Here is an 11,988-nt window from a genome sequence, read left to right as displayed (position 1 = left end):
AAGTATTTCTTAAAATTAGCCCCAATACACAAACTTTGAGGATCATACAAAAATCTTTATTTTTAAAATTTTTATTTTAATCATCTGGTGCTCACCATGACAAGTGCACTTCTTAATCCCCATCACTTACTTCACCTATCCCTTTACCCCTCTCCCCTCTGGTAACTATCAGTTTGTTCCTTATAGCTAAGAGTCTGTTTCTTGGTTCCTCTTTCATGCTGTCTTTTTCCTCTTGCTCATTTGTTTTGTTTCTTAAATTCCACATATGAGTGAGATTATATGGTATTTGTCTTTCTCTGACTGACTTATTCCACCTACCATGATAATCTCCAGCTCTATCCATGTCATGCAAATGGCAAGATTTCATTCCTTTTATGGCTGAGTAATATTCCATTATATATATATATATATATATATATATATATAAAATCTCACAGCTTCTTTACCATTTGTCTGTCAGACTACTGTAAATAATGCCGTAATAAACAGAGGGGTGCATGTATCAGTTTGATTTAGTGGTTTTGTATTCTTTGGATAAATACCAAGTAGTGTGATTGTTGGATTATACGGTAGTTCTATTTTTAACTTTCTGAGGAACCTCCATACTGGTCTCCACCGTGGCTGCACGATTTGCAAGCCCACCAAGAGGGCACGTGAGTTCCTTTTTTTCTATATTCTTAGCAACACCTGTGAGTTCTTGCGTTGTTGATTTTAGCCATTCTGACGGGTGTGAAGTGACCTTACTACCTCATTGTAGTTTTTATTTGCATTTCCCTGATGATCAATGATGATGAACATCTTTTCATGTGTCTGTTGGCCATCTATATGTCTTTTTGGAGAAATGTCTGTTCATGTCTTCTGCCCATTTTTAATTAGATTATTTGTTTTTTGTATGTTGAGTTGTATAAATTCTTTATATATTTTGGATACTAACATTTTATCGGATATGTTATTTGCAAATGTCTTTTCCATTCAGTAGGTTATCCTTTAGTTTTGTTGATTGTTTCCTTCACTGTGCAGAAGCTGTTTATCTTGATGAAGTCCCAATAGTTTATTTTTGCTTTTATTTCCCTCGCCTTAGGAGACATAGCTAGAAAAAAGTTGGTATGGCTGATGTCAGAGAAATTATTGCCTGTGTTGTCCTGTAGGATTTTGATGGTTTCGTGTCTCATATTTAGGTCTTTAACCAATTTGAATTTATTTTTCTGTACAGTGTAAGAAAGTGGTCCAGTTTCATCATTGTTTTTCACATTGCTGTGCAGTTTTTCTAACACCATTTGTTGAAGAGACTGTCTTTTTCCCATTGGAGAGTCTTTCCTGCTTTGTCTAAGATTAATCAACCATATACTTGTGGGTCCATTTCTGGGTTTTCTATTCTGTTCCATTGATCTATGTGTCTATTTTGGTGCCAGTACCAAACTGTTTTACTACAGCTTTGTGATATAACTTGAATTCTGGAACTGTAATGCCTCCAGCTTTGTTTTTATTCTTCAAGGCTGCTTTTGCTATTCAGGGTCTTCTGTGGTTCTATACAAATTTTAGAATTGTTTGTTCTAGTTCTGTGAAAAATGCTATTAATATTTTGATAGGGATTGCATTAAATGTATAGATTGCTTTGGGTAGTATAGATATTTTAACAACATTTATTCTTCCAATCCATTAGCATGGAATGTCTTTCCATTTCTTTGTGTCATCTTCAGTTTTTTTTTATAAGTGTTTTATAGTTTTCAGAGTACAGGTCTTTCATCTCTTTGATTAGGTTTATTCATAACTGTCTTATTATTTTTGGTACAATTATAAATGGAATTGTTTTCTTAATTTCTCTCTCTGCTTCTTCATAATTGGTATATCATGCAAAAATCTTTATATGCAAATTCTCTTGCACAATTAGAATGTCTGAAAACACAGGGCTTTCTTCCTGGTTGACAACAAGTGCTTGGAGTTAAGATGGCAGCGATAGCCCATTTGTCACAGTTTCTCTTCAGTGGTGGCTTCTTTCATTTAAATATCCATTGACTCCCTGAGGGATTTCAGATTCACAACCTCAGACAAAATCACTTGAAAAATTAACAAATCATTTCAGGTTTTAGTCCACCTGGTAGCTACCACCACTGTACATAATATGCCTATAGCTCCATTTTAAAATTATCAAATTTAGGTAATATTGAGCCCTGATTATGAAAGAACTTAGTTTGCTTATACCACTTCCGTCTACCTTCATCCCACTTAAAATGTGTAATGCACATTAGTTTTAGCTCTTTTACTGAGTATCATTACAGATTTAAACCATTTATTTCTAACAACTCCAGGTATCTCTTGATAATTGTCTATATGAGCTGATTCTCAAACACTTTTCCCCCCACCTGTATGCCCCAACTGTGACCAGGTATATTATTGCTTTTATAGTGTCAGACTTGATAACATCTATAGCCTTTTGTTTAATTATAATTTTCTTTTATACATTGTTTATCAGTTTATTTGAAAGACTTAAAAATAATAACCAGTATTAAGTGTGTGGAAATATTATTCACTATAGAACCAATTGGTATAACTGAATCTTTACAGGAGGAAATGTCATCAATCCTATGCCAGGAAATCTCTGCCACTCAACAGATACTGCCTCAATCTGTACAGTCAAATAGATTCTCATTTCTTACATCCTATCAGACTCACAATTAAGCTATATTTTAAGAGGTTGCATAAGTGACCTATGCATTTTTGTTATTCCTAGAGTTTCTAGCTTACTTTTAAAATATATATGAGAGATCACCCTTTACCTCATTACCATCACTACTTATTGAGTGGAATCCATTTTGTTCTTATAGATGTCCTACTGACTGACTCTTCATCATTAAGATTAACTGCTTTGTAGACTTTTGCTCAGCTGTCTTTTTGGAATGTACTTTAATTGAAATCCTGGTTCAGTATGACTGTTTTTAATGCAATTGTGTTCTTTATTTGCTCTTTTATTTTTGCTGAAACAGATCATCAAGTATTTTTTTTTCTTCTTAAAAAAAAATATGAGGGAAATAACTTCGCTGAGTCTCTTCCTGCCTGAAACTAACTGTATTTTCTATCTACTTATTCATAGTTTCTGTTAAAATATGTTTTCAAAATCACTTTACTTCATAGCTTTGGAGATATTGCTCCATTTTGTCCTTTCATTCAGTAACTGGTGAAAAGTCTAATAAAAATTTGATTCATATTATCTTATGCATAACTTGTTTCTAAACTAGGAAGTTTTTTGAGATATTCTCTTTATTTTACTTTATATTACTTTTTAAAAAAATTAACCCTTTATTAACAGATGCTTGCCATTTGTTGACTTCTTTTTTAAATCAAGTTGTAAACTTTTATTACAAAGTAAAAATGAGGTTCTTGAAAATCTCAACTTGACCAGATATGAAAAAACTTAAAAAACCTTTTAGAGATGTATTAAGAAAAAACAGGCTTTAAAAAAAAAAAACCAAAAAACAAAACAGTTTTGTCATTATCAAAAAGAGACAACTTTAGGTAAAAATAATAAAAACCCCATGTTCCATAGATAATGCAGATAGTTCTATTTACCTTTTCAGTGGGCAAAAAGGAAGCACTTAAGGTCTTCAGCTCCAATCTTTTGTTCATTTCTTATTGATGGAATTTCATCTTCATTGCTTCATGTTGAATGACTAACCAGATGATGGTAGAGATGATAAGCCCGCATTTACTCAGCAGCCCCTGCTTAGCCTTGGAGCCAATGAATTCTCAGCTGCTTTTGTCTCTTTGCCATCTTGTGGTTTAGAGTTTTCTGGGTGTCTGTGTTGGTAATTGTTGTGGTAGTACCGATGCTGAGGTGGCTGCTAACCTTGGGTCTCATCTCCTTGATTTTCCTTATCTTCTTCATTGCCATTCTATCTAGGCTATCTTTAGCAAGAAGGCCCCTTATGGAATCTTGGTCTATAACTCAGAGATGATATAGATATAGATATAGATATAGATATAGATATAGATATAGATATAGATATAGATTCATTCTGTCTTACTGGTCTACCTGTTCTCCTGCACCTTGGTTGTCTGAACCTTCCATCACTTCTCTCTGCATAGGAGAGTCAGAATCCAAGGGGTGGACACCGGTAGGGTCTCCTTATGTAGTGAGGTGGAAACCACTGCCTGTGGTAGGGTCTGCACTGTGGGGCCTAGATTTTGGGAGTACTCTCTGATCCCTCCTTCTTTTCTCCACTCTCACTATTCTGGTAATTCTTCTGGTAATTGCGTGGACGACCACTGTGACGTGGATAGTGTCTATAATTGTTTCCCTCTGCTTTCTCTCTGAGATAACTATTACACAGATAGGATAATAAGAATTAAACCTCAGTATCTGCTAAGTTTTCATTTGTCCAGACTGAATGCCCATTATGTTGTACCTAGGAATAGAGAGGAACTTCCTCCATCTGATATACAGTATCAATGAAAAACTTAGAACCTACATCACTGATACAAAATAAAGGTCTGAATGCTTTCTCCTTAGTATCTGGAATAAGGCAAAAATATTAACTCTACCACTTATATATAAAATTGTATTATATTTCTTATATGCACTGAGGCAAGAAAAAGAAATAAATTATATCCAGATTAGTAAGGAAGACTAAACTGTATTCCCAGATGTCAAGATTGTCTATGTAGAAAAAGCTAACAAATATACAAAAAATCTTCTAGAGCTAAAGGAAAGTTTAACAAGGTTGTAGGATTCTATATTAATATACAAAAATCAACTGTATGCCTATACAGTTACCAATGAACAATTGGAAACCAAAATTTTAAAAATACCATTTCTATAGTAAAAAATTATATAAAATATTTAGAGTATAGTTTACCAAGAGTTCCTACATAGTGAACTAAAAACATTGCAGCATGACACTAAACAAAACCTTAATAATATGAGAAATATCACATGTTCATGAATCAGAAGACTTAATATTGTTAAGATGTAGATTCTCCTTAAATTTATCTATGATTCAAAAAACCCCCACCCAAATTCCAGAAAGCTTTTTGTTTTTAATAGAATTTGAAAAGCTGATTCTAAAATCTATATGGAAATGCAAAGTCCTGAAATAGCCAACAACATTTTACAAAAGAAAAACAAAATTGGAGGAATTATTCCATCTAATTTCAAGACTTACAAAGCTACAGTAGTCAAGACAGCTTGCTTTTGGTGTCAAGAGAGATATATAAACAATGAAGTATAGCACTCAGAAATAAACCCATAAGTGAATGACCAGTTGATTTTTGATAATAATTCTAACACCATTAAAAATGGAATAATCTTTTCAACCAATGGTACTGGTGTAATTGGATATCCAAACACACACACACACACACACACACACACACACACATCATACCATGTGTAAAAATTGATTTGAATCATTAATCTAAAATGAGAGCAAAGGGGCGCCTGGTGGCACAGCGGTTGGGTGTCTGCCTTTGGCTCAGGGCGTGATCCCGGCGTTATGGGATCGAGCCCCACATCAGGCTCCTCTGCTATGAGCCTGCTTCTTCCTCTCCTGCTCCCCCTGCTTGTGTTCCCTCTCTCGCTGGCTGTCTCTATCTCTGTCAAATAAATAAATAAAATCTTTAAAAAAAAATAAAATAAAATGAGAGCAAAAAACCTAAAAATCTTCTAGATGCAAATACAGGAGAAAATCTTTGTGACCCTAAGTTAGGCCAACATTTCTTTAATAGAACACTCACATAAAAACAAAATCTATGTAAAACTCATAAATTAGATTTCATCAAATTAAAATGTTTTCTTCTTTAAAAGACACCAAGAAAATGAAATGTCAGATCACAGAATGGGTGAAAATATTTGCAAAACTTATATCCAGAACATTCAAAGAACACTTACAACTCAATAATGAGAAGATAAACAACACATAAAAACTGGGTAAAATATTTGAACAGACTCCTTACTATGGAAGATATATGGCTGGCAAGTAAATGCATTTGTCATTATGGAAATGCAAATTCACCTTACAATATGATACCAAACAACACCCACGGAATAGCTAAAATGAAAAAAATCTGACCATACCCAGTGTCAACAAGGATGTGCAGCTACTGGAACTCTCATGAATTGCTGTTGGGAATGCAAAATGCTGCAGACACTTTGGAAAACAAATGGATGATTTCTTATGAAGTTAAATATACACTTACCACATAACTCAATAATTCCTATACCAGATCTTTACCCAAGATAAATGAAGAGTTGCATGTGAGTGTTCCTAGAGAATATATTCATAATTGCTACTCAGAATTTGGAAAGAAACCCAAATGCCCATCAATTGATGAATGGACAAACAAATTATGATATATCCATGCAATGGAATTCCATTTTGCAATATAATGGATTGGATTATGGATACATGCGGCATGACTGAATATCAGGAACATTCTGTTAACTATAAGGAGCCATACCAAAAAAGACTACACACTATATAATATCATGTATATGAAATTTTACAAAAGGCGAAACTTTAGTGATAATAAGCAGATCCATAGCTGCCAGGGGGTAGGAGATAGAAAAAGGGTATTAACTGCAAGGGCAGGAGGCAGCATTTTGGTGTGATAGGAGTGTTCTTTATCTTCATTGGATACATTTTTCAAAGCTTGTTTAATTGTACACATAAAATTGATATGCTTTATTGTATACAAATTGTACCTCAATATAGTTGACAGCTCCCCAAAGAATATGAATTTTGTTTTTGGCCCAGTTGAGTTTGAGGTATCTGTCAGACATCCATGTAAAGTTGTTTAGTATGAAACTAGACATAGGAGAAACATCCAAGCTGAAGTTGCTGATCTATGAATCATCAGTATATAGATAATGAAGGTGGCCATGGGTCACATGGTGGAGAGTATTTAAAATGAAAAGAAAAAAGGTCAAGGATGGGACCTGGTATAATATTCACATTGAGGAATGGGTCATCATCTAATTTAACTGAATTGAATGGTTAGAGCTGATTACTACCAAGTCAGTCTAGTCAAATTAGCAGTTTTAGAGAGGTTAATGATTATTTCCCTTTGTCTAAATACTAAAATTGGTGGAATGTGCATTGACCTATGACTATAAATGCATTTAGGAATTTATACTAAAGGACATAGATAACTACCTTGAAAGTACAGCAGTGATCTTTAAGAATGAGGACAAAAGTTCCAGAGCAGATAAAATAATTAAGGATAAATATCAAACAGACAGTAGAGCACTTTTGCTTTCTAGGGCTTATTATAATTATGAGAGTTTGGCTACTCCTCACTCATTATTTTTTATAGTCTTTTGCCCTAACGATGCTAGGCAAATGCCAAAGATAAAACATACCAAATGTTGATTAATTTTTTTTCCAAATTTCATTTTATTTATTTATTTATTTATTTATTTATTTATTTATTTATCTCTTTTATAGGGAGGCTAACAACTCAGCATTTTTTTTTTTTTGGTATTCATTTTCTGTTTTAATTCTCTAAATCTATTAAAAACAAGATATTGAAGAGTCTACCTTTTTGTTTTTATCAGAATAATTCTTTTTTCCTCTAGTATCCTAAATATAAGTATGTATTACCTGATTGTACCAAGAAGTGTTAGCAGTCTTACTAGAAAATCATATCGAGGGCCTCTTTTACTTCTGAAATATGTCACCTGTCCTTAGTGTGTAAAGCAGTGCATTTTATTGCACTACTGCATTTCTGGATATCTCCTTTTTCTGAGCATATTTACGAAGCTGAAGGAAGACTTTACAAAGTCGCAAGATATAGCATATACACTGCAACTTTTCAGGGAACTTGCCCTAACACTTTCTTTCCTTCTCAAACTACTGTAAATCTGGCAGCTGGAGAAAAGCATGCTGCAACTTTAACCATAGTTGCTTGAAAGAGGACACTGAGGCAAACCTGGGCAGAAATGCCAATGGGCTGAGTTTGTGGATTATCTAGGACCTCAGCATGGATTGGCATCAAATCTGCTATTAGGGAGTGCTCTATGCCTCCATGCCAGAGAGTACGCTACTGGTCCAAAACTAGTTATTTGCCAGTGAAGGCAAGAAAACAGGCCGTTGAGCTCAAGTTGTTGGTTCACCCGGAGAGTTCCTTTTCCAGTTCTCTATGAAGTCAGCGCATAGCCTCATGTTGAAAGAGCTAGGAGCTAGCGTGACTGATAGATGACTTCCTATACGCATTCAGTGTATCCTCCCAAGAAATCTTCATTACCCAGAGTAAATTGTGAAAGTCTCCTCCTTAAAGCCCCAAGGAAGCTGACGCACGGAGAGAATGATTAACAACAAAATGCAGCTAAACCAATAACAAAACCTGAAATTCAAAGTGGTATTACTTGTAACTAGGTCTGTTGACACAACAAAACTCTCAAAAAGGTATTTAAATGTCGACATTTTCAGGTTATATCTTCACATGTTTTGAACTGCTATTTTTCTTAAATAGCAATTAATCAAGTACATAACAAAAACAAACAAAAAAAGAAAAACAATTTTGGATCTTTCTCATGAAATAAAGACCTCTGATTTAATCTAGTTCGGTATCAGAGAGTATAATAGAAAATTCACACAGATTTATCAAACACATAGCTAACATCCCTAATTTATATAATCTTTATACAAATTTTATATAGTATGTTAATCTTGGAAAATAATTACTCTAAAACACTCCAATAAAACTAGATTAATTTCATTTCTTTTTTTTTTTAAGTCCATAGACAATGTTTCTCTAAGAAGCTTAGCTAATTGGGTAAAGTATTTCTTTCTATAATGGCTATACCCTTTCACAAAGCAAAGATTATTTGAGAGTTCTACATAATAGAATGTGTCAAAATGAACAATTCTAAAAAGAGAGATAATCAGAGAATTATGCAAATTATGACACTATGAGGTAATAGCAAGATAAGTTTTGTAGCATTTGTTCAGATCTACAATTCAAGGGTAGTATTATTGGTCTTACAAAGTAAGGATTGGCGGGTGCACTTTTTTTTTTTTTTTTTAAGAGAGAGAGAGCACGCACCACCAGTGGGGGTGGGGGGCTGGGCAGAGGGAGAAGGAGAGAGAGAGAATCTTAGAATCTTAAGCAGGCTCCATGTGGAGCCTGATGCAGGGCTCAATCTTACAACCCTGAGATCATGACCTGAGCTGAAATAAAGAGTCCCACGCTTAACCAACTGAGCCACCCCAGCACCCCAGTGGGTGCACATTTTATATGAAACTCATTATATCCAAAATATTTAGCACTTAAGCTCATTATAGACTGAATTATGTCCCTACAAAAAATCATATGTTGAAGTCCTAACCCCTAATACCTCAGAATGTAATTGTATTTGAAAAAGAGGGTTTTTAAAGAGGTAATTAAGTTAAAATGATGTCATTATGGTATCCAATATGAATGGTATCCTTATAAGAAGTAGGAATTTGGACACAAACACAGAGGGAAGATGATATAAAGTAGGAAGAAGATAGCCAAGTAGAGAGGCCTGGAATGTAAGCCTTCTCTCATGGCTATCGGGAGGACCGACACTGCCAACACCTGGATCTTGGACTTCTATCCTCCAGATCTGTGAAAAAATAAATGTCTGTTCTTTAAGCTACCCAGTCTGTGGTATTTGTCATGGCATCCCTAGCTAAGATAATGCTGTAGCATTAGCTACAGTACAAAACTTTGTGGAGAATTTTATACTGAAAAAGAGAAGTATCCAGTTTCAATTGACTTTTTAGAGAAAACCATGTTCCCAACCGTAATGCTTGGAAGATATATGCGAACAGTATTAACCAAAAGACAGTAGCTAATTGCGATGTGAAGAATATTCTTGGTACGGTTAAGTTTAAGACAATTAATTTTTTTAATTTTAAAAATTTTAAAAATCCACACATGGTTCTCATTGAATTATAGGAGATTCTAGTTAGATACTCAAACTCCTCTCTTCAACGTTGCTAATTCACAGCACTGTATAAAAGAGAACTGTCTTAAATGAGTAGAGTGTTGGCACTTAGTTTCAACTGACATTTTAATATATGTGAGAGTCATTGATTAAGCTTTGAGGGATTTTGTACCATACTGTCCTTACATAGGTAAAGAAAATTAAATTTATCCACAAGAAAAAGTGAAAAGAAATCAATTCTTATGATAAATAGATTTAAAATCTAATATTTATATTAGTGAGGTATGATAGAGCAGAGTTTGATAAACTATTCCTATAAAAGGCCGGATAGTAAATACTTTATGCTTTGCAGACCACATGGTCGCTGTTGCAGGTAATAAACTATGAAGCAACTATTGATGTTATGTAAATGGTGGTATTGCTGTGTGCCAATAAAACTTTATAAAAATAGATAGTGGCTGGATTTAACTTGTAGGATGTAGTTTGCCAACTCTGTAATAGAAGACCGCAGGTTTATAGAAGAGAGAACAAAAGAAAAATAGCTTTTTCTAGTGTCGAATTTGATTTGGAGAAAGTTTCTTTTTTCCTTTTTGTTTTAAAGTCGAGATTTTCTTTTCCATATAAAATGATCTGAATTTCTCCCATCTAACCTCATTTAAAAATAAGAACAATAAAAAAGATTTCGTTGGAATCTCTCTTTGGTGAGGTAAATTTTAACACTATTTTTCTAAGACTCAGGAAAGTAGGAAACATCATTTTACAGTTTTTAAAGAATTTGTGTGCAATCTCTCAGGGCATTTTTTTTTTCATATGATTTTCCCTAACTATATTATGTACTCAGAAAGAAAGTTATTTAACAAGACCAACTGCATGAGATGTTTGGGTAAAATTTACTAGGCTTAGTTACTGGTTACTCAGGGCCATGTATCTTTGTATGATATGCCCATAGTGCATTTTTAAAAGTCAAAAGTGAAAGCACTATTTTTCCTTAAATGCCAGTAGTTTTCATGTATAGAGTTTCAGGAGGTATACTATCACAGAGACTACAGGAAAATTACGTTAGTTTTTATTAGCTGTCTCTTTTATCTTTATTGATGGTGAGAGCAGAAAAATACCAAATCATAAATTTTCTGCAATCCTCTTGCCCTGATAGAATTCAGGAAATGGAATGTGGAGAAAAGCCTTTACTTGCAGTATCTCCCAGGAGTGTAGGAGAAGGGAGGTAGTTCGTGTACCTATTGGGTCAGGGAGAAAGGGTTAAAAGGGTTAAAAAAGAGAGATGAAGCAGCGATGGGAATTTGGGAAAAGAGATGTTTAAAGAGGATCTGTAGGAAGTCATCCTCTATAATGTGATGTAATCCCCTTTTGTGTCTCTAAGAAAAAAGAAATATTGAGAACCTGTATGCTTGTAGAGGAGTTTGAATTCTTTTCGTGTTGCGAAAGATAACTTTTGAATTTGGCATTAGCTTGAGAACAGTATAACTCAGTTCTGTTATCTTTGAATTTTTTTCACTGGTGGTGATTTCATTAACCAAAGTTTCTCTAAGTTCTGAATCTCAAGGGTCTTAGAGAAGTGTTTGTGCAAATCACTTCTATATTGGGCAAAGCTACCAGTGATCAAAGGTACTCTAAAAGGGATTACATTTCTTGTTTTTCCCTCTCACAGAAAGTTGTTAGCTGTACTGCACATAAGCTGAGGTAGAAAAGCACCTGGAACAGATTTTGTGTGCCCTTTTTTATAATGCAAAAGTAAAATAGAAAAGCCTTTGTCCTAAGGGGGAAAAATGTAGGAGGACTTTTTCTTCAACTTAACAAGACTAGCTCTTTCTAAGGGGTTTCCGAGCTCTAATAACAAAGCTGGAGGTCTCCTGGAAGTGAAGGATGTGATGACCCCTCAGCCAGTCCTCCCACTATTTACAGTTTTGGGGGACGAGATGGCCCCAAACAAGGCCCAGGGGCAGGGAAGGCAATATGATCTTTCATTTAAAATTAACAGTACGTTAGCCTTGATCAAAAGGGACAAAGGGGTCAGATACTGTAACTTGCTCTCATCCTGCTCTTGTTGAACGTGGCAATGTTTT

The 11,988-nt window shown here is 34.4% G+C and overlaps 1 pseudogene; it reads right to left on the bottom strand.

Moving 5' to 3' along the window:
- Positions 1-3,707: 3,707 nt before the first annotated feature.
- Positions 3,708-6,197, bottom strand: LOC113266823 (Y-box-binding protein 1-like; annotated as a pseudogene).
- Between the last annotated feature and the right edge of the window lie 5,791 nt (positions 6,198-11,988).

Source organism: Ursus arctos, unplaced genomic scaffold (assembly GCF_023065955.2).
Source record: "Ursus arctos isolate Adak ecotype North America unplaced genomic scaffold, UrsArc2.0 scaffold_3, whole genome shotgun sequence".
Classification (NCBI taxonomy): Eukaryota; Metazoa; Chordata; class Mammalia; order Carnivora; family Ursidae; genus Ursus; species Ursus arctos.
Note: the sequence above shows the minus strand (reverse complement) of the source record. Positions and strands in the feature narration are given on the sequence as shown.